This window comes from Sylvia atricapilla, chromosome 6 (assembly GCF_009819655.1).
Source record: "Sylvia atricapilla isolate bSylAtr1 chromosome 6, bSylAtr1.pri, whole genome shotgun sequence".
In the NCBI taxonomy this organism is placed as follows: domain Eukaryota; kingdom Metazoa; phylum Chordata; class Aves; order Passeriformes; family Sylviidae; genus Sylvia; species Sylvia atricapilla.
In genome coordinates, this window is record NC_089145.1 from 29,337,516 (window position 1) to 29,359,540 (window position 22,025).

General features: G+C 45.7%; 1 long non-coding RNA gene across 1 annotated transcript; it reads left to right on the forward strand.

Annotated features, from left to right (window-relative positions):
- Positions 1 to 1,459: 1,459 nt before the first annotated feature.
- LOC136363189 (uncharacterized) lies at positions 1,460 to 21,736 on the forward strand. The gene is made up of 3 exons (XR_010743921.1): positions 1,460 to 1,859; positions 18,510 to 18,628; positions 20,551 to 21,736. It is a non-coding gene; the product is annotated as an uncharacterized lncRNA (long non-coding RNA).
- Positions 21,737 to 22,025: the final 289 nt, after the last annotated feature.

Here is a 22,025-nt window from a genome sequence, read left to right on the forward strand (position 1 = left end):
GCTGCATGATGCCAACACTTCTGCAGGTGTTCCGCTGACACGTAAGCAGTGCAGACATTTGTCCTTGTAATCTGGTACTGGACAGCCCCACTTCCTGCTGGAAGTTAATGGTGCAGTGCATAAAGCTCTGCAGAGGTAAACCTGCACCTACCTGATGTACTGGAGAGGCAAGCTGACAGAGAAACTCCTGAAAAGGGATTTCAAATTTTTTTTTTTCCAATAACTACTCTGCATGCATCCTTCAGAAGCTACACTAAGCCCACATGTGCCGTTCCTAAAGTTCTGCAGTTGACTGGTCCAGTTGACTGCTTTTTAATTAAAGTGAAAATCCTATCTGCCTTGCATAGAAAGACAAAAGCCTTTGTCAGCCCTCAGCTCTTTGTTAAGGCAGGTTGTGATTCTTCTCTTTGCAGTTTCTCTCCACTGTTCCCCTACCCCTTGTGCTGCTCAGCCTGTGCCCTGCTGAGCAGGCAGCTGGAGCCATCCATGCCAGCAGCACCCTGCGTGGCGGCAGCAGGAGCCTCACCAATGCTAAATGATGACCAGACAAGGGGATGGGAAAGAGCCCAGTATTAGGGCAAATATGATCATAACATCATTGCATCCTTCTCTGAGGAGCTGCTCGGAGCACTGTGCTGAGACCATTTCTTGTTAGTCCCACCTTTAATGTTTTCAAGTTTATGAACACAAACAGCTCTTTGGAAAATAGGTATGGGGGCATCCGGTTCTGTAGGGCAAAAGTAAGGAAGGATGGGACATACAGATATTTTGGCTTCACAGTCTGTTCTCATATACTTTCCTGGTGGCATTTGAACTCTTCGAGAATTAATAAACTAATTCACTGAACAGTCATGCTGTTGTTCACTAGGTTTGTTATCAGCTCATCTAGGAAAAGTAGCAGCAGCTTGAGGGTTTTGCTCCAAACACTTGGATTTTGCTTAAGGTGGTTCTTGATTACCTTCAACAAACTGAACTGATTTAAGTTCTCGTCTCATGAAAAGTATGATGGGGGAGCTGATTTATTCAGTCGGAGAATTCATCATTACATAAACAGAGGAAGAGGCTGAATTAGCATTAGTGAAAGATCTATGAATGTTCCTGGAGAAATGTTATTACTTTAACTCAGAGAATTGACTCTGGGGCTTGGCTTTTTCTCTTCCTCTGTAAGAGTTTCCAGTGGACTGCTCTATAATGAATATTATCTCAGTCGTTGTTCTTTGCTTAAATAAATCTAATTATGCTTTTTCTATGCAGGAAATGGAATCAAATTATAGGTATCACTCATTCATCTTTTTATAACTCTGTAATATTAGCAAGACAATGTCCTGCTTGTGAAGAAAGCAGTGTTCTTGGCCCTGGGCAGTTGATAGAAGATAGAATCATTTGATCAAATTACTCAGCTTCTCAAAGAAATCCTTTTTAGGGGATGTTGATGATTATAATTTCCTTACCTTGTTCCATCCAGGTTGTTCCTAGCCATGGAAAATCACCACGGCAGAGGAGTGATGCTGGACAGGGGGATATGGCTAGTGCTGAGCACAAGGATGCCACCAAGGCAGCCAGCTGGGATAGCTCATCAAAGCAAGTGCTTGGTAGTCTCACACATATCTTGGATTCTTCTACAGGGCTTAAAGCATGTCATCACATACGTCTTGAATTATGTATGAACCGCTGATTGGACGTAGCATATCTGTGTAACCACGGTGTTTTCCACCCGCCTTCGGGCTGCCGGCTCTGCCAGATGGGAAACGTCTGCTCTTGCACAGCCCAGCTGCACTCTGCCTTCCTCCTGTGTCACACAGCCCACACTGGGGTGGCCTCCATCCCAGCAGACGTGCTATAGGAGGGGGAAAACTCAGGTATGAGCATCCCACTGGGATAAAGGTGTTTCCATCTCTCCATCCAGCCCTGGCCAGCTTCCTCTGGTGTTTAGTACCACACTGGCCCTGGGGGACAAGTGGCCCCCCAGAGCATCAGGGAACTGCAGCATGATCAGTCTTGGTCCACAGTGGTCACAGGGAGCTGGTGAGGATGGTTCCTGACTCTCCCATTGCGGGGCCTGCTGAGAAGCTGCTGCTTATGCTTTTATGCAGTTGTGGTAGTAGAAAGGGGAGAGGGCTGGGCCACCAGCATGGTAAATTGGTAGCAGGGTGGGAGCACATCCTGTTCTCAGTGCTGGGTGAGCAGTGATGGTCCCCTCTGTCCCTTGGACAGGCAGGAGTGTTCCCACCCCCAACACCTGCATTGGCATTCGGGCAAGTGTGATCCTTTCACCCCGGGCACTCTGCAGCCACAGTGCCATCTGCCACAGCAACTGGGAGCAGTGGGCTCTGTGCTCAGGCTGGAGCACACAGGGAAATAAATCATCACTGGCCAAGGGTTGGGCCTGGTGTCTTTAGAAGGGGGTTTGTGGAGAAGCAATGCAGGGTTGCACTCATGGAAGCGGACTCTGGGCAGCAAATGTGGTCACAGTCCAAGCCCCTCTCCTCACCTGTCTGCAGGGGACATTGTCAAAAAACATCAAATCTCCTAGATCTCCTAGAGATCTCCACCTTCATTCCTTATGAAAAGCTGCCTGCAAGTCTGTGGAGTATGTGCAGAACTGGGGCTGCCCAACTTACCTACAGGGCTGGTGCCCTCACGTGTGCGGACTGACCCCAGCTCCATCTGTGCTCAGACAGAGCATGTTCACCAGCAGACAGGCTCAGCACCCTCTTCCCAAGCAGGGGGCTCTTCCTATACTAGTCCCCAGCCCTGGGGAACTGACCCAGCCTGCCCCGAGTTCTCTGTTTATTTCAAGTTTTATAGCTTTAGAAAAATTCCTGTCTGGTGATCTAGATCTATTTACACCCCACTGCTGTGTAGTAACATTCCACCACTGCTAAGCAATATTTCATTCAGGGACTAAATTTGCTGTCTGAGTTCAGAAGCTCTTCATCACTGTGGGAGCAGATCTCTCAAAATCTCTCTCAAATATTTATCTATTGCATCATGTCCAGAAAATTACAATCTGGACCTCTTTTTGGACTAGAGAACTGTGAAAAACACTGCCTGTTTCCCTGGGCCTCTTCTCCACATGCAGCTAAACTCTGTATCCATAGCCCTGGGAGATGTGGAAAGTCTGGATAATGGTGATGATGGCAAAGAGTTACAGCTTTGTAAACAATAACATGCAGGGAAAACAGTTAAAGGTAGTTCTATAGATCTGCTAAGAAAAGGAAGAGACTGAAGTCCTGTCGCATTCCCAAGCCAGCTGCTGTGGTTGTTCCCATCTCTGATGGTTTATGTAGGTACTTTGGTGTCTGACCTCAGTCTGGACAAATGTCTAAGCACTGGGCTAAGATAAATCTTGCCTTCAGTAGGAGAGGAAAGAGTGAAAAGTCTGGGACTGGTAACTTACGCAAGAAGACTGAATACAACACTGGTCATGGTAGTTTGAGAGTTTATGAGATTCAGGAAACCTCACAAAAGAACAAGAGTGATTTACAGTATCTGATGGTTTCACATCTGCCTCACTACACAGTTCTCCACTTCTCTCTGTGCTGGGGCTGCTGCCAGACAAGGTAGACCTCAGGCTTCAATCAACATGGCAATTCCTTTGTCCCTTCTGGTAATCATTTTCCACAGCCCTCCTGCCTCCCTGGCTATCAGCCTTGTCAGGGAAGACAGGCTGATAATCTGCAAGGACTCATTCCCTGACTGCTGGTCCTCCCCCACCTCTACCATCCTGGCTCCTCAGTGAGCTGGTAGCAATGAAGTCTGAACTTGGGCAGATTCCTGCCTAAAGGGGAAAGGTCTTTCTCCACAACCAGCTCTGACACCTCTTGTCAGCAGCGATTTCAAATTCACCAGGTAACACCAATAACAAAAGCCCACACCTAAACTGTTTCACATGGTCTGGTGCACGGACGAGTCCCTGGGAATGGAGCTGTGGCTGGAGGAGGACAGTGTGGGGCGGCTGCGTGGCTGCTGCTCCCACAGCCTCCCTGCAGGAATGCAGGCAGGCACATCCCTCTGTGCTGCCTCTGGCAGGGGCGAGCTGCCAGCTGGTTCTGCAGTCTCCCTCAGCTGAAAGCGTGAGAGGAAATCACAGAGGATCTCTGTGCCCTGTGCCTGAAAACTTTTTCCTCTAGCTTACGTTGCATCCTAATAGAATCTGACTGGTCAATACTGTTTAGTGTGCCTGGGGTGAGAGCATTTTTAAATGGGTGTTGAAAACTCTTTTATGGAGAATTTCCAGCCTGCTTATTGCTCCAGGTGGGAGAAGCCTGGAGGAAAGCCACATGCATGCAGCAGTCTAGACATGTTTGATTTCTTTTTGGAATTAAAGAACAGAAGTCCCATAATACCCTCTTTTTTTTTTTTTAGCATTCATACAAGTAGCCAATATAAACAATTCTCTCACTGCCCTGAAATCTGGAGTTGCTCACAGGATGAAGCCGTGACCTACTGAACCTCTGGGAAGAGTAATATTAGCCTCTGTCTGGTGTGCTGCTGCCTTGGCCTGGAGCGCAGCCCCGCTGCCTGAGGCCTGGTGCACACGATCCAGCGCCGTGTGTCTCTGGGCTGCTCCCATCCAAGGTGCTGCTCCCATCCAAGGAGATGAGATGCACAATGAGGACACAACTCAAGGACCTCCCAGTCCTTAGGCACATAACAAACCCTCTGCTCCTCAGATACAGCAGGTTCCCCAGCTTTGCTTCAATCCACCTGGAGGGCTAAGCTACCGAGGCCTTGTCCTGGTACCTGGCACTGGCATTAAATACCATATGTTGAATGCAGAGAACATTTTTCCATCACACCTGAGAGCTGCAGCTCATGATGGATTTGGAAGAACCGACAGACACATGTTCATGGCAGCAAGCCTCCAGGCTGACTCGCAGGCAGGTGACTGCCATTCAAACCGGGGTCACTTCTGAGGTTGCTGGTGTCCTCACTGCACAATTGGCTTTCAAGCACAAGTGACCAAGTTTCTTGTTGCAACATGAAATACCAGAGTAAGTGTCAAGGAGGCTGGATAATTATTGCACTTGCAATCAAGCAAGGATGAGGGCTACTTGTTCTTCTTGAGCTGGTGGTGGTGCTACTCCTTTGGGCTTCCCTGAGCCTTCTGGCTGCAATAGTGTAGCCTGGAGCTTGATGCTTGTCACTTCTCCAGACTGTTTTATACAAATGGATTTTTCTTTCCTGGGTTTTCTGTGCCTTTAATTTTGGTTCTGCCTACACACTTATGGTTGGAATTGCATTGAAGAGGCACACAACAGAGAACAAGGTGAAGCAGCTGCCCATATATCCTGCTCAGTTTCAAATGCAGTGGAGGAGATGACAGCTGCCCAGGCTGGACTCCTGAGCATGGAAATGGCTCAAAAATTTACAACATTGTATTGAGTGAAAAGATCTACTCAGGGGTCAGCCTCTCTGACAGCACAAAAAGCCAAGAATGCGGTGTCCATATTTTCTCTGTAGTGGTAGCATAAGCGTGAGGAACATAAGAAATTATTAAATGTGATGAAGGCTGTGTTGCCTCTCAGCTAAGCTCTTGTCCTTGCCTTTTAGGACTTCAAAATAAAGAACTGGCATTTGGATCTAATCGGGACTTAGAGAAACAGACAAGCTGATAACATTTCAAGGCTTCAAGCCCTTTGGATTCATTCTGGTTTAATCCCTGTGTAGTTAACTTTACTTCCCAAAGATGTTTTGTAGGCTCTTGTTGCAGGCTTTGTTCTTCTTCATGTCCCACCTCAGGGATACATGGTGCTGGTGGGTAGCTGTGCAGAGGTGCTGCATCCCGCAAGCTTCTAGGTTGATTGACTCCGCTGTGCCCCATGAGCTTAGGAAGGCAACTTGGGGTCCCCTAGACCAAAGGTGCAATCCCAAAAACGCAGTAGCTGCAGTTACCATGGCTGAAAATTCCTTTGGTATCTCTCTGTGCTTTGTTTCCTGCCTTGCTCTGGCAAAGCTCTCCGTTTCCATGGTGATGGTTTATTCCTCTAAATAGTTTCTATTCAAGAACAATATCATAGGTCCTTCTCTGGTTTTTTTTTTTGTTGTTTTTTTTTTTTTATTAAAAATAACCTACTCTTCTCCTGGCATCAGTTTTGGCTGAATAAGTTGGAGCTGGACATGGACATACAACTTCTCTGATCTGCCCCTGCTCCCAACCAGAGATGACCTTTCTGCCTCCCTGCCACTCAGTGTAAGCCTTGAGGACTGTCCTACTGCTCCTGACTTGTCCTGCTGAGAAATCTCACGTGAGTGGAGCTAGAAGGAAAACGCAGAGAGGAGGAAAGGAGAGAGCAGCTGACCTCTTGCAGAGCAGCACCACACAGTCACAGGTCTGCCCAGGAGCGAAGAGGAGCACGATACCCTGTGCAGTTCTGCTCTTGAGCTTTCCTTTCCATGAGCAAGGAAGCTTGTGATAAATAGGAAACCTTGTGAGAACAGCATGGCCCGTGGTGAAATGGTCTGTAGTGCATCACTCATCATCACAGCCTGGATTTTAAATGAGCTGCCAAAGAGGGAGCCTCTCCCCTCCTCCCCAGTCCTTGGCTTCCTAAACAGATATTTTCTTACTATGAGTGAAACAAGGACTTGTAGCCTGAAAACTGGAAACAAAAATGAAAGAAAATTAAAAGGCTGAAGTGCATATTTGGTAAATCTTAAAGTGTCCATTTTATTGCACAGAAGTCTGAATAGGCAGACCGGTCTTCATACAACAGGTGTGATTTGGTGTCTCTTGGGACACTTCCTTCTTGCTTTGCATAATGAAAGAGACAGAGCATCTGGTTTCTCTGCTTCCTTTTAAATGCCAGTGCTTATTTTGTTAATACATTTACATTCCAATTTTGTTCACATGTAGTAAAAAGGAAATGCTTTGAGGTTCTTCTACACAGAAGTGCATTAACCTGCTTGATTTTTAGGCACCAGTAGCAGAGGTCCTCAGAGCCTGGAGTTCAACCATGGAGAGAGAAGAACAGACATCGGGGAATTGAATTCCCATCTATGAAAGTAGTTCCTGAATCAATGAAGAAATTTTCTGACTTGTTCCATTAAATGCAGCCAGCATCGGCTTGTGCTGGGAGACAGATGAAAAGCTGCCCACAAAGAAGTATGGAATACAACCTCCCAAATGGTTTTTGCTCTGGCGCACAGAACAGCATTGTAGGAATGCCAGGTTGCTGTCTAATCCAGAGGGGCAGGTATCAGGAACATTTCCTTCTGTAACACTCAGGCTGTGAAATCTTTTAAAGTAGTTGCAGCACCTTTCAAGCATGCAGTGGAACCCATCCTTATAAGGTGGGAAAGCTTCATGTCCTGCTGTTAGAAGATAGGAATGTGAGCTCAGCAAGGATTGCTTCACGTGAGCCCTTTATCTGAGAAATTGGCGATAAAACTGAAGAAGTTCACGTGACACAAGAAGAATTTCACCCTTATCTAAAGGAAGCCAGAGATGTTAAGTCAGGGGTACAATACACAGGACAAATTATGAGGAGGAAATTATGTAAAGGAGCCAGACAGTTTGGAAATCTGCCTGCTTGCTTGTGTCCTGTTTTGTGCCTTGGAGGATTATACTGACATCAATACAATATCAATTTTTAAAATCATTGACTGAAAGCTTGAATCTGTCGGCTGTATGACAAAATGACAAAACCCAAAGTCCTGAGGACCCTCAAGTGTGCCATCTCTATTTTTGACCTCTCTTTGACATTGAACTGGGAGAAAGCGTGGGAGGATTTTGAGATAAGCCTTTCAATCTATCAGTTGTCATTTGCCTCATACAGTTTTTTTCTGAAAGTAGCAGCCTCTATGCCTCTGAAAGTACAGTGGGGGAAGATGCTGTGCTATCAAAACAGTTCATTTGCCTCTTACCTGACACCCACAAAGTTTGCCCGGAAGAGATTTTTCAATCATTTAAACCTTTGGGTTTAGATGGCTTGTCTCCTTTAAAAGCAAAGAGGAAAATGCTACTTCTTGATGTAGAATAGAAGCACTTCTTGATGTAGAATAGAAGGTGTTAAATTCCATCTATTTCCTCCACACTCTTTCCAAAGCCTGGCTAGAAATATCTTGTCCCATTGTAAGAAACCTGTGTGGTCTTCGGCTTCTCTTGACATGTCACTTTAGGCGGTGTCTCCCTGCATGCTTCCTTGTTAATCTTGCCATCAAAACCCTCTTGCTTCCATCCCTCATGCCACCGTTCCTTCCTATTTCGTGTTTTACCTCTTTACAGACTCTCCTTCCCCATGTTTCCTTTTGCCTGGTCTCAGTGCTTGGCTGAAATGCTGCTTTTCAGCACAGTCTGATGGAAAGTCAGACATCAATCACCTCTTGTCTAGTCCAAGAACTCCAGAAAAAGCAGTTACAAGGCATAGGACTCCTGGTGAAACCAGGGTGCTGTGTGGGAAGGGCCACATTCTCACCTGGTCCCCATGAAAAGATGATATCTCTGTTTGGCCAGGATATCTTGAAAGCAGAACTCGGGTACCACAAGAAGAAGTCACCAGCAGTACGGTAGTTCCAGTGCAGTGAGGCCATGCTATACAGGTACAGTTTTTTATCGAGAAGCCCCATCCTTCATGAGGAGCTCAGACCATGTTGTTTTAAAGAATAGTCCTGGGTTATTTTTATCAAAGACAATGTGGCCACTAGAAGTAGCATAACGGGGATCAGTGTGATTTACTTTTTTCCAGGATGATGGCCATTGTTCTGGTGGAGCTGAGGACAGTTTGGGCTTACCAATTGCCATTTTCATATAAACTAGGCAAAACACAAAACAGAACCTGACTCCTCATCTGGGCAGAGCTGCAGTGGTTTCTCTATTGCTAGTGTAACTAAAATGTGGTAAAATACACAATCCAGTCTCTCAAGCCAGTAGATAGGATGAAAAAGAGAGTGTTAGTGGAATCCTGCTTTTTTTGGCCTGACTAGCCTGATGAAAACTGGCCCTGCTTCTGAGCTGGCGGCTGGGCCATCTGTCCTCCCAGGGCCCCTTCCAACCTGGATTTCCTGATGGAGCTAAAGAATGACAGACTTCTACTGGCCTGCACAAAAATTTCACTTGAACTTCAACTGGCAGTAAACCACAGTGAGATTCAAGATACTAATTCCATTTTGAATTACAAGCCCACAACTTGATATTATTTTCTGGTTTTGTTTTTCATCAAGCCCTGGTGTGGAGCTCCCCAGCAGCCAACCCTCTGGCCTGGAGGTTCAGCCAGTGCCTCCCACTTGGCAATCCATGCATGTGCATGTTCTCCCTGAAGGCTACACCCTGCAGTGGTAGTTCTTTCCAAGACTCCCATTAGAGCTGGAAGCAGTAAGAGATGTGTCTGGAGCTATACATTAAAATGCAAGGCCAGAATTTTGCTCAGTGGGACTACACTTAGAATGAATGCTGCTTCTGTCCTTACAGGGAAGCTGGAAGGCAGATACTGGCCCTGTTCCTTCTTCAGAGCATCCATCCCAGGCTTATCTGAAAATAGAGACCTACGCTGGGGCCAGGCTGGTCCCTAAATAAAGTGCCTAATAAAAGAGGATGGTACCAATGTGAAGTGGTGCTCACACATACAGCTCTGGGCTGTGCTCAGGGGAAACACCCAGATCAGTAGTGACCATGGAGGGCTGGAAGTCTCTGGCTTGGGCAGGCAGAGACCAGTGGGAAACAGAGCTGCTCTCAGGAAGATGAGTTTGCTCCAAGGAGATTGGTACTTCTGCTGAACCAGACTGGAGAACAGTGGCAGGAATTTTCATTCATTTGCACCCATCTCTAATTTCTTCCACCAACGCTCTAGCAGAACTGAAGTCTATTGATGTTTAAAACACTCTTGGAGCTGGTATTTTCTCTCAGGGTGTTTTAGATGCAAACACTGACTGTGCTCCCAGAAACCTGCTGGGTGGGCTGGATTTTGGAAATATGAATGTTAAGTCAGAGATAAATGAACAAAGCAGATAAACAGGTACAAGGGAAAATATTGCTGTAAATCCAAAGTGTGCCTTCTTTGTAGCTTTATTTGAGAATCAGGAAGAAACCAGCACTCAGTCCTGTTCAAGGTAATGGTAGTTTTGGTATTGGACATACACAATTTGAACTGGGCCCAGATCCTCTTTCTCCCTCCTTTTTTAATTGCTCTTGCCATAATTACTACTATTGTTGTATATAGTTAGGTTTTTTCTCCCTTGTATGCAAAAGCTATGATGCAAATGGGAGTCACTCCCAGAGAGTGCCCAAGGGCTGGGATGCAACTGCCCTGAGACAGGTTATGCTGCAAAATAATAAAAGTCAGGGAACTCATTCCAAACCAGATGCCATTGGTGAACATGTTGTGCCATTGCTGTGCTCCAAAGGGAGTGCCAGAGCCCTGAGCCTTGGTCATGCCCAAAAAAAATCTGTGCAGCTGGGCTAGGACTCACCTCTCCTCTGTTGTGGTCATACAGGAGGGGTTGGACTTTTTCTCCCCAGAGCCACTTCAAAGTCCTGGACAAACAAGGAAAGTGTCCCTGGACAGGAAATTCAGCAATTGCACAGTGCTGACAAATTTCCAGAGACTATAAACCACAAAAGCATAGAGAAAATGGGGAGGCTTGTGCTCTCCACTTTGTTTTTCATGTGTAGGGATCTCAGGTGCCAGTCACAAAGAGACCAGATGTCTGTAGACAACCCCTGATATTTACATTTATTTTTAGCTAAGGCAGTGTAATTTGTGGCTAATGTGATGGTTTAATAGAACAGAATCAGAAAGGAGTGAAGTTATTTATGTCTTTCAGCAAGACCCACACAGCCTGTTCCAGGTCTACAGCCCCAGCCTAAGCCCCTGGGCAGAGGGTATGGGCACAGAGATGACACAATGCTGTGAGCTCTGTTCAGCCATATTATTAGCAGACACTTTTTGAGCATGTCATAAAGTGGTATTCCCATAACCTTAGGCTCATTCACTCTCTGGTTTCCTCTCATTGAAGGGAGAGTGCTATGATGCTAAACTGAACTCAGCACAAGGGAGATCTGGGTACTTTCAAAGTCCAAAATGGAGCCTTACTTAAGTCAGGTGATGAAGAAGTACTTATATTTATTTTCTACTGTTATCAATTGTGTACTTTTTTGCATTGTCTATCCTTCAAAGAATGACAGTTCAGAGATTCAGGGGGATGAAGGAGATGTCTGGTTACTTTTTTTGCCTTAGCAGAAAATCATCCTTGAATTATTAACGCCAAATTGAATTATTAACGCCAAAGCAGTATGTTCCAGAAATTATGAGTGTATGGAACACAGTCTATGCACACACATGATGAAAATTATTTCCAAATTTTAGCTTCTGCCCTGCCACAGGATTCCACAACAAGGTGCTGTCAGGACAGGACTTAACCATAACTTTTCAACAAACCCCCTCATCAACCAAGTTGATATATATTTCTAGTGCTAGGGCTGAATTTGGCACTGCTTTGGCAAAGGTTTGCAAAAGTGTAATTTGTATGTAAGTTCCCTTGTGTTCTTAGCAAAATATTCACACCTTTTTGGTTTTGATTTCCATTATTCTTCAGGGTACCACATACTTGAGGTGCACACATGTACACTTGGGTCTGAAAGAAACAGGGATTCAAATATGCTTCACTAGCTGTGGGTAGAGGTCTATCAGCAGAGAACTAGAAACGATTCTCATAGAGTATATTTGTGGCTCTGTACCTGAGATGGCTATGACCTATTAATAGCCTGTGATGGCTATTAATACTGTGCATATATTTCACTGTATTTCCCATACAAATATTATCAGTTCATGTCACACAATTTGCAGATCTCTTAGTTTTTTCACATTTTCCCCTTCAGAAAATACTTACCATTCTAAAAGGAGCAAACCACCTTTATACACAGACAGGTAGACTATGCCACAAGGGTTTTTCTTTTATGTAGGTGTTGCTGTAAAGAAAGATTATAATCTAGGGCTCTTGCCTGTGGGTTATCTTGAGAATCGTCTAAGTTCACTCATACAAGTGGAGGATATGGAATGAGACTTCATAAGAAATAACCAGGATATTTCACAAAATCTCGAGATCTTGGCATTTCCAATTCCTAGTCTGCTAGAGTGCAGTGCTGTGAACAGTGTGGCCCAGAGATGTCAGGTGTCAGAGGGGTGCTCAGAGGAACAGGACGGTGCCAAAAACTCAGCCCCAGAGCTGCCAAGTCTTATAGTAAGACCAGGTCTCTTTTCTATCACTACTCTTCAAAGTCCTGGCTGATGCAGTATCTGAAAGGTGTTTTTTTCAGCTCAACCTTACGAGAGAGAGTAAAGAGCACCTGTGTTTCTTTACCACAGTAGCACAAGGAAGTTTTCTGAGGCTCATGCTTCATTAGCTCAGCTTCTTCAGCCATAATCATTTGGGTATAATGTGCATAACCTGCATAGTCATTATGGCAAGAGAAAAATCCTTGATTTTTTCTGCCCCATGGTCTGTGCACTGCCACCAACAGTGGGAGGCCTTCTGCTGTCCTTGACTATAACTCTATTTCCCAATACCTGCAAACTCAGATATCACAGGAATGACTGCAGTTAAAAACACCCTGTGAGATGAAGATTTTTTTTTTTTAAAGTCTGAGATTAAATAATCGAGAGAAAGAGTCCAGCACACTGACCTTGGGGCTCATTCTCGTAATCTCTTTTTTCCCTAGATGGAGATGTCCTTATTTCTTGCCCAACAACTTTTAGCAGTGGTGGCTTCTTGGGATCAGATTCTCAGAGCTGTGGCTATAAACAGAATATACCAGGCTGCATATCACAAATATGCTAAGATGGAGAAGGAGGCCACGGTAACAAACATCTTAGCTGGAGAAATGGCCTTCACTGAGTGGAAAAACGCTGGATGCACATCAGCCACAGGGCTGCTTCTGTGGGTGAGACTGGCTCTGTTCTTCCAAATGGCAGCAGGCTGCCACCTCTCTTTGGAAGGGTCATTCCGTTGGAAGATATGACTGCCATGAGGTAGCATACTGCTGCTTGGGATGGAGGAAAAACACTCCAGCCTTTAGCCTTTCTCTGGCAATTTGCATGAAAATGGATTCCAACTCTTCTTTGCAGATTGAAGAATAGCAGGTGTTTGCCATCCAGTGTGTTTTGAGCCACTTGTGTGGGACAGATGAATAGGGCCAGTGATTCAGTGTTAGAGGAGACATACTAGGCACATGCCAGGACTGAAACAACCTCTTCCCAATTGGGTCCAAGTGGGAGTAGGCTCCACTGTGTCAGCCCCAATGCCAGAACCATTCTATGAGGAGGCTCCTGTTTCATCCCCAAAGCTGTTAAGCTCTCCTACAGCACTGTTTTCACTAAATATATAGGGTCAGAGGCCAAGATGCTGTTGCTATGGAGGCTGCCTCCCAGCCAGCTGAGAGTGCTGAAACATCTGAGAATGCTGAAACATCTACTACTGCTTTGTCAAGAGAAATGTGATAGGGATGTTCAGGGTATTTTTGGACAGGAAACAGTGATGGTGAGTTTGCTGTTGGCCAGAACACACGACAAAAACCCGCATCTTCTTTTATGTTAACAAGTGGCTCTCCTTTTTCAGCAGGGGAAGACACCCGGGAAGCTGTTAGGGCAAGCTTTCGCCTTCTAGAGAGAAGAGCACCACTACTTTCTGTCTGTGTCTTGGAGGGCAATATACAGCAGCACATCTTTACCTAGGCAGTCATTTAAACAGCGCACGTCTGAAGCTATGAGCCCAGCCCCAAATTCCCAGTTCGGTATTTCTCCCTCTCGCACCCGGTAGGGGTTCGGCCCTCCATTCCACATCCTAGATGGCAAGGGCCTCAGCTCTGGCTCGGGAGGGGGAGCCGGGAGCTGCAGCGGCCGTGGGAGGAGCTGCCCCGGAGCCGCACCCGCGGGCGGGGGGCCGGGGGTCGGTCCGGCGGGCGGCATCGCCCCGCTGCCGTTCCCTACAAGGCCGGACGGGTTCCACTCTCCTGCGGGGGGCCGAGAACCAGCCTGGCCGTGGATGGCTGTGGAAGCCTTCAAGCTCCCGGCCAGGCGCCGTGGGGCCAGGCACAGCCCAGGGTGGGGAAACCCGGTTGGGGGAGTGGCATGGCCCACCAGGGACTCTCGGCTTTTGTCCCTGCACCAAGCACCGGCCACCGCTGGGGTCGGGGAGAGACACAGTGATCAGAGGGGAGTCCAGTCCACCAGTGCTGCCGTGATCCGCCTCGTGTGCATCGCTCATCCAGGGGGACCCGGTCAGGGTCACTGACTGCTGGGCTGGACGGCAGCCACACTAAACCCTGCTAAAAGCTCTCAGGTAAAAAGCCTACAGTTTGATTCCCAGGCGTCTCACATGGAAGTGCATCTGTCCTTCCTGGGACAGGAGCACAACTACGGGGAAGGCCTCTGCTTGATGCCTGCCCTGCAAAAAATATTAAATAAACAAATAAAATTTAAAAAGTCAGGAAAGAAACATGTACCGATCCATTGAGGTAAATTTGTTGGTCCAACAGAAGACATGAGAGACTGATGTCTTCACATGTGGACTTCAGGCATAATGTGAGGTCTGCTCAACCACTCTATATTATTTACTCTTCCACTACTTCATCTCCCTCTCTGCTATTGAAGAAATAGCTTAGGCTTTCTCACAAGGGAAAAAAATTAAAGAACACAATGTATAAATAGAGAGCAGGATGCCCTGGGAAGGGCCCCTAAGGATGGGAGAAGACCTGTTTGTGGAACAAACTCTAAATGGTAAAGATGACCTCTGGCCCTGACTGCTGGGCTACAGCCACAGAGAGCACAGATGGAACATGTACACAGGCAGCAGCCCAGCCTGAATGAGGTGATAGCTGGGCTGCCCCAAGTGCCTCCTTGCCTCAGTCTGAAAGTGCCATTGTCTGCATTTTTCACATCCCTCTTTACTTGCTCTGTATCAAAGCTAATTTTATGAGAGGCTCACAGGGAAGGCACAAGTAGGTAGTCATGGCTCAGAGAGTCAAAGCATTACAGGGGAGTGCAGGGCTTGCACAGCTGGTTTGGAGCCTCCTCTTAGAGAATAGATTAAAGGAAGCTGGGGAAGCAGCTTACCTAGTTTGTTGAGTAGCTGCCCCTGCTGCATGCTGTAGGTGCTGCCCAGCGGCATCTTCCTCGTTTGTCTTACACCGCTGGACATACTGCCCCGCAAGTGTCACCTTCCTCACAGTGGAGTCACTGCAAATGTAAAGGTATGAGGTTCTCTGCAGCTTTCCAAATAAGAAGCTTTCTGATACAAGAGGTAACTTTGCATGGCACAGTTTGATTTCCAGCAGCTGTGCAGTTGCTGCCACTGTACTGGGAAGAAACAGCCATGAGCTTAGTTAGGAGATGAGGATAATGAACACAAGATGATTTTCTGTACAAAGGCATGCATAACCCATAGCTGCTTCTATGCAGCAGTTTCTGCTTGCAGAGAACAGAAGCTTAACCTGTTCTAAAGAGATAGGCAGGCTGCCAAACATCCAGGTGCTCCCTGAACCCTCCAGAGAAGTGGGGTGAAGGGATTTCTTCATGCAAAGCCCATAGCCATGAATGGCTAGCTTTAGGCTCCAGGAAGTCTGTTTTGGGAAGACAAGCTAATGGAGCAGTGACTTTAGGCTCAGTGAGTGGGTCCTGCTCCAATTCTGAGAAAAGTTTCAATCTGGATCCCAGCCTCACTGACTCAGTGTCATGTTCCCCACTCACTACTGAACCATTGTATGCTGAGAACAAGCTGACATGCCTGGAAGGCTGTTGGTATGTTTTTCAGCTGTACCAATTACTTTTCTAAAGGCAGTGAGCTCTTCCTCCACACCATGCTGTGCTAAGCTGTGCCACCTCTGCTGCTGGTGGAGGCAGGTCACTTGGCATTGTACAGAAGAAACTGAAAGTCTTAGGTGTTTCTCCCAGATCTCCCAGGGCAGCCTTAGGAGCACTAGATGATGCTAAAGGAGCCTTGATTAGCATTCTGAAGACCACAGATAACAGGTAAGAATTAACCAACTCCCTCTCCACTTAGTTTTAGTTTGGAGCATTTTAGAGTATTCATGTCCTGTTGGTGCACTATGATGAGCGTGAGCCTCTCTAGAGTCACATGGATCTGCATTTTCTTAGCCCTTTATGAACTATCTGTCATTGTGGCTCCATACCCAAGCATGGATTATGAGTATAGTTTGCACTTTTATGACACTGTGACCCATCTCACTATTGAAATAAACAATTGAGGGTACAAGCATGAGGAGATGGAGGGGCCATGAGAGGTGTACTTAAAAGCCAAAACCAGGAGTGAAGCATCTCCAGTCAGGATTTGGAGTGATGGTGAATTTTGCCGGTAGCTGTAGCAGAGAACTGCCACTTCCTTTATGAGGCAGCTGGAAGTGGATTTAAAACAGTTGTTGTCCATGTAAGTGTATATAATTTTTTTTCCCCCCACAACCCCTTTCACCTTACTCACCTCTCTCAGCTGAGTCAAGATCCTGCAGCAGTTGTGCTGAAATGTGCTTTACACATGGGTGTCCGATGAGACTGTCTAGGCCAGGTTCCATATGTCTAATTTTACATTTTTATTTCCCTACAGTTGTAAATACTTTTCTTCAATCATTAGTCTCTTTACAATCATGTTGTTTCATGGTACTGTCTTAGCCTCTGAAGGTGATGGTATTGCACAGTATGAAACCAAGCTGGAGGGGATCATGAAAGGTGACACAGGGTTCACATTCCAAGCTCATGGTGGGGTTGATTGTCCCTAAAGTTTGTCCTTTCTTAAAATTGTCTTATTTGTTCTTTAAAATCTCCAGCAGTGGAAATTCAGCTGCTTCCTTTGGTGACCTCCTCCAGTTCTTTGCTGTCCTGACCATTCACAGATTTGCCAGTGGCCACGGCAAATGATGCAATGTGTTAGTCTTTGCAGTAAACTTTTACTGTATTTGAGGACTAGTACTGTGTCTCACTTAAATTTTTTTTCTTCCCTAGACTAAACAAAGCCTGCTTCTTCCAGTCTCCCCTCAAAGATCAGGTTTTCAAGACCTCTGAGCCTTCTTGTTACTTCTCCTTTGGACTCTCTCCAACTGATGTGTATCTGTCTTAAAAACTGCACCCAGAGCTAGACACAGGACTCCATCCACAGCCTTACAAATACTGAGGGGGACAGAAGGTTTGCTTCTCGTGTTCTACAAATGACACTGCTTTGTGCACACACTTCTGGCCATGGATTTCCTGGGGAAAGGCTTGTGAGAGCTCTGGCATTACCATCTGCCTGCATAGCATTCATACTTTGCCATGCCGCTGCAATTGCACAGCATTCCCTGGCTGCTGACAGTACAGTCTGCTCCAGATCTGTTGATGTGTGCTCTTCTGTGTTTGCTCTGCATATATAACTCACATAGCCTCAACTCTCACACCATGCACTTCTCCACAAAGAATGCAGTACATGCCTGGCCTGCTTGTATCACATTTTGCATTGTATCAAATCTCTACCATCCGTTACCCTCCATGGTTTCTCCTACAGGATTATCCCAGGCCTGCATCATTCATGGAGCAAAAATTATGAGCAAGTGAACCTCATGGATAGTCAGGTCTTACACCAGCTCTCTGCAACCTGTCAGAGATGATAGGGCTATGTGACCACAGCACTGAGCTCTCTGGCAATGCATTTCTGCAGCAGGATCCTGCAGATCTTCCCCCAGGAATGCTTGTTTTGTGCTGAACTGTCCCATGGATGGATGGATGGAGCCTGGGGTCTGCAGAACCTACAGACCACTGCAGTAGCATGCAAAGTCTTGAGCAAGCACCCTCAAAGTGCTTTGGTCTCAACATATCTGAGTGCAGTTGTGGGTTTGTTCAGTCAGGTATTGCTGACCCCTTATTGAAATAACTGTGACCTACAGCTGCATGCCCTACTGGCTGTATCTGTAAGGGATGTAGCTGTGGATGTGATAGATGACACAGCAATGATTATTGCTCTGGTCAGTGTTAGACTCTCAGGTTAGTGGCAGAGCCGTGTGGGAAAGAAGCCAGTGCAGTGTGTTGTAGCCGAAGTATGACAAGGCAGCTGCCTTGCTCAGAAGAAATGAAATTTTTGTTGGCTTTCACTCTGGAAAGTGATTCCAAGGCATGGCCAGAAAGGGGTTCTGCTTGAAAACAGCCTGAGGATACCACTGTACAAGTGATATCCTTGAAGAAGGGGGAGGGCTGGTTTTTTTTTAAGCACTGTATTACAAAATAGCAGACTTGCAATTATGGAGAACATCAAAGTGAATGGATTTTAAGTGAAGTTTTTAAGCTGGAGCTAAATAATGACAGGTCTGAGAGCTCAGTGACTCTCACATAAAAAAAGGTTTTCTGTGAAGGCAAGGGTGGAGGCTGGAAAGAGACTAATCCCTGTCCTTGCTATTCTCCTACCATGTTGCAGGTGTCCCCTTTCCAGAAGAACTTCACATTTACCTCCAAAGCTTGGCACACTTGTTCCATGGTCAGGAACAAGTGGAAGTGAGAGAAACAATAAATTCTGCCTCTTGCCTCTTAGAGCCACAGGCACATCATCCAGCAAGCTCTGTGCAATCAGAGAGAGAGAACAAGAGACTCAGACCTGAGTGTCCCTCTTGGTGGCAGCAGGAATGAGCTATCCTATATTTCATTTGCAGTCTCCAGAGGTAAGTAGGTTCTCCTGCCTTCTTGCTACCATGTGGAAGGCACTGGTTGGCTTTGCCTTTCAGAGCTCTGTTCATGGAGGTGTGTAGCTCCTGCAGCAGCTGCTGCACCATGGCTTACCCTGTGCCTCAGGGCAGCATCTACCTCTGCTTCCACCAGGAGGGATGACATTGAGCATGGCCTGGATCAAGCCTTTGGTTTCTATGTGGATACACCAGTTGACAGGAATTTGTGTACTTATGGTGTCCAGTTTGAAGTGTGCTCTCTTCTACACTTTAATCCATTCCCTGTCTCTTGTAGCAGCATGGCAAATGCTATTGTCTTTATCTTCTCTGGTTCCTGAGTCTCTTTATTATTTGGGCCAGACAAAGGTACAGTGTTAGCACTGTGAAATGGAATGTCCTTTAAAGACTGACACAGAAAACCAAAAAGACTGAGCAAAAAAAAGCCTACAAAGACCTGCCCCTCAGTAAAAGAGCACTTTGCAGGCAAAACATGAGAAATACTAATGCTGGGTGACTGAAAGTGTCTATGCCCATATCATAGAATGGTAACTCCAGTGGGGTGGTCATTTCACCATACAATGTGTTTCATGGGCATCTAACATGACTCTGTCAGCGCCACTGGATTGTTTTACTCCCTATGTCCTTCTGCAGAACCAGCTCAGCAGCTGCCCAAGTTACTTTGGCTGCATGATGCTCCTGTGCCCTTCTCAGCACCAAACACCTTTCCCTTCAGGGATAAAGTGAAGAAGCAAAATGGGCATTATATGGGCAATGTTGGTCAAGTACTCCTTGAAGAATGAAAGTAGATAGGAATATGTGATAACAGGAATATAGTACTAGAGGTGTAATTCCTGATTCTATTTTTGTTTAAGTGACACTGTGAAAGCAAAGGGAAGAATCTAGGGTATACTCTGCTAGAAAACTAAAATCAGGATTTTTACAGGGGAAATTTTCTACAAAATGACCCTCATCAAACAATATCAGCCAATATATATGAAGGCTGCTCTGTAAATCACTTTGGTTTTAAAGCTCATGCTCTGAACAAGCATGGTTGACCTCCAGTCAGCAGGAGGAGATAACAGCCTCTTCAGCTACTTGTGCAATCCCACAGTTTAGGGTGAAGGACTGGGGAGCCAGTTTTGGAAGATCAGGTAATTGGGTGGGGAAGTAAAGGGAAAAAGGACCTGAGATGGTAGGGTCCTAGTAGAAGAGGAAATGCAACTTGGATGAAGGGGCTCTGAAGGAAAGAAAATACTTTACACTTGGGAGCTTCATTTGGGCCTCTTTTTTGTCTTGTCCAAATACACCATTTCTACCTTGGTTGTTCCTTCTTTTTTCCACCCATCCCTCGATGACCATGGCAGTTTTTCCATGACACTTCTTAAAAACATAAGTTCTACCCAATGCCTGGGCCCAAGCCCCTTCCTCCCTAGACCCCATGAAGCATGGCATACCCCACTGAGCTCAACCAAATTAATGCCTGCATTTCCCAGGGCCTGAGTTCTTACTGCTAGTGTGTCCTGAATTGGTGACATAGAAATTAGGAAAAAGAATGTAACTTGTAGAATTCTCTACTGTGATGGCCCAACATGCAGTTCAAATTTAAGTGCCAAATCTCTGAGCAGCAAAGTTTTTGTGCATCTGCAGAATATAAGTGCTGAAACTTGGCCATGAGACTTCCCAAAACAAAAGTCAAGGGCTTTTCCAACACAGCCTTGTTCACTATTGTACAACGACTGTGCTCACCTGCCGGGCCTCATTACAGAAGCTTATGGATGTTCTTGGCAAAAAAACAGATATGTCCCCAGGGAAGCTTGTGACCTGTAGCTAATATGCAAAGCACAAAGAGAATGAGCAGCAAACAGTAACCAGAAATACCCGAATGCCTTTGGGCTTGTTCCTCTTTTCATCTGTTGCAGGCTGAAGAAGTAGAATGTACATCCAACTGTTCCCATGGTGACTGTCCTCTGTCCTGAAGAAAGCCCCTCTCATTTCATTGGATCAGAATGACTTTACTGGAGACCCACTTGGTCCAGCAGGGTTGGAATAATGCCCACAGAAATCAGTAGCAATCTTGTGCAGAGAAGAGAACTCTAGGAGTAATGAAAGGAAGTAAGGAAGACCAGAGTATTGCAGGGGTTACAGGCAGCTCTCCCATCAGCAGCACCAGGCTCTGTAGCTCCTGTTGCTGCTGTGCTTCCCTCTCCCATTGCAAGCTTGTCTCTTCCCTATCCTGGTGCTGATACAACTCTTTGCAAGGCCAAAGGTCAAGTAGATCCGGGAACTATCCCAAGTTTGGAAACAGTCTTTTTCCCCTCCCTCGCTATTGCTTGTAAGTTCACAAAACTCTGGCCAAGTACACTCACTTCCTTTTGTTAAGGAGTTTGTAAAAAGCTAATAGTTGGGATAGGCTTAGGAGTGAAAAATTAAGTTATTTCCCAGAAATCCAAGAAAGAATTTTGGGAAGCAAGGATGATGAAGTTAGAAATACAGATGTCAGGGACAATTAGGAGAGAGGCTCTAATACACTAGAAACCCCACACTAGTTCTTGGTTTTCTAACAATTTATTGCACTTATGTTGTCTATTAAATTGTCTAATACATCGTTTGCCCTGTGCAAGAAGAAATAGGTGCATGAACAGGATACTGGCAACTAAAACCATTTTTCTATTTATACTATCACCAGACTCTAAGAGATCACTGGGTGTATTTCACACAGGTAAGAATAGTAACTTTATGATTATGGGGACAGTTGCTTTGCAACTCAACTCCAAGTAACCAAAGAGGCAGCATCTAGAAGATTCAGCCTCACAGAAACCCACTCACTGCATGTCTCAAGGCTTGAATCTCCATGGTGCTGAGCATTTCCTGGGAAGTGCTGAGAATCCCCACTAACCAGAAGGCAGTTGAGACTTCTCACCACATTTGTGAAAGCCTGAAAAGTGGCTTTTAATAATGGGCTCTTAAAATATAGGGGCAGTGAAGCAAGTAGGACCCCCTGCCTTAAAATACAAAGCCTAACACTTCTCTCAAGGAATGTTTGTTTCCCTCCTCCTTTTTTCCTCCCAGTTCTCTACCAATTCTTATATTCTTCCAGATTTCTCAGGTGGAAAGTGTCTCATAAATAATGAAAATGAGAAGGTAAACAGCTTTTAGGCAACTTTGTTGTTTCTCTATCATGTGATCAGGCTGTAGTTGTTGGTTCACAATTTCTGTTACCGGGGGTTCATCGAATGGTTGTAAGAAATAAAAATGGGCCCTTCCTCTTTAAAATTATGAATTTTATTGTACTTACGTATTTAAATAATCTTTCTTCATCTTGAGTGATGCAAGGTAGAGTGAATACAAGTCTCTGAATGGTGCAGAACCGTTATTCTGATAATTGTATTTGTGT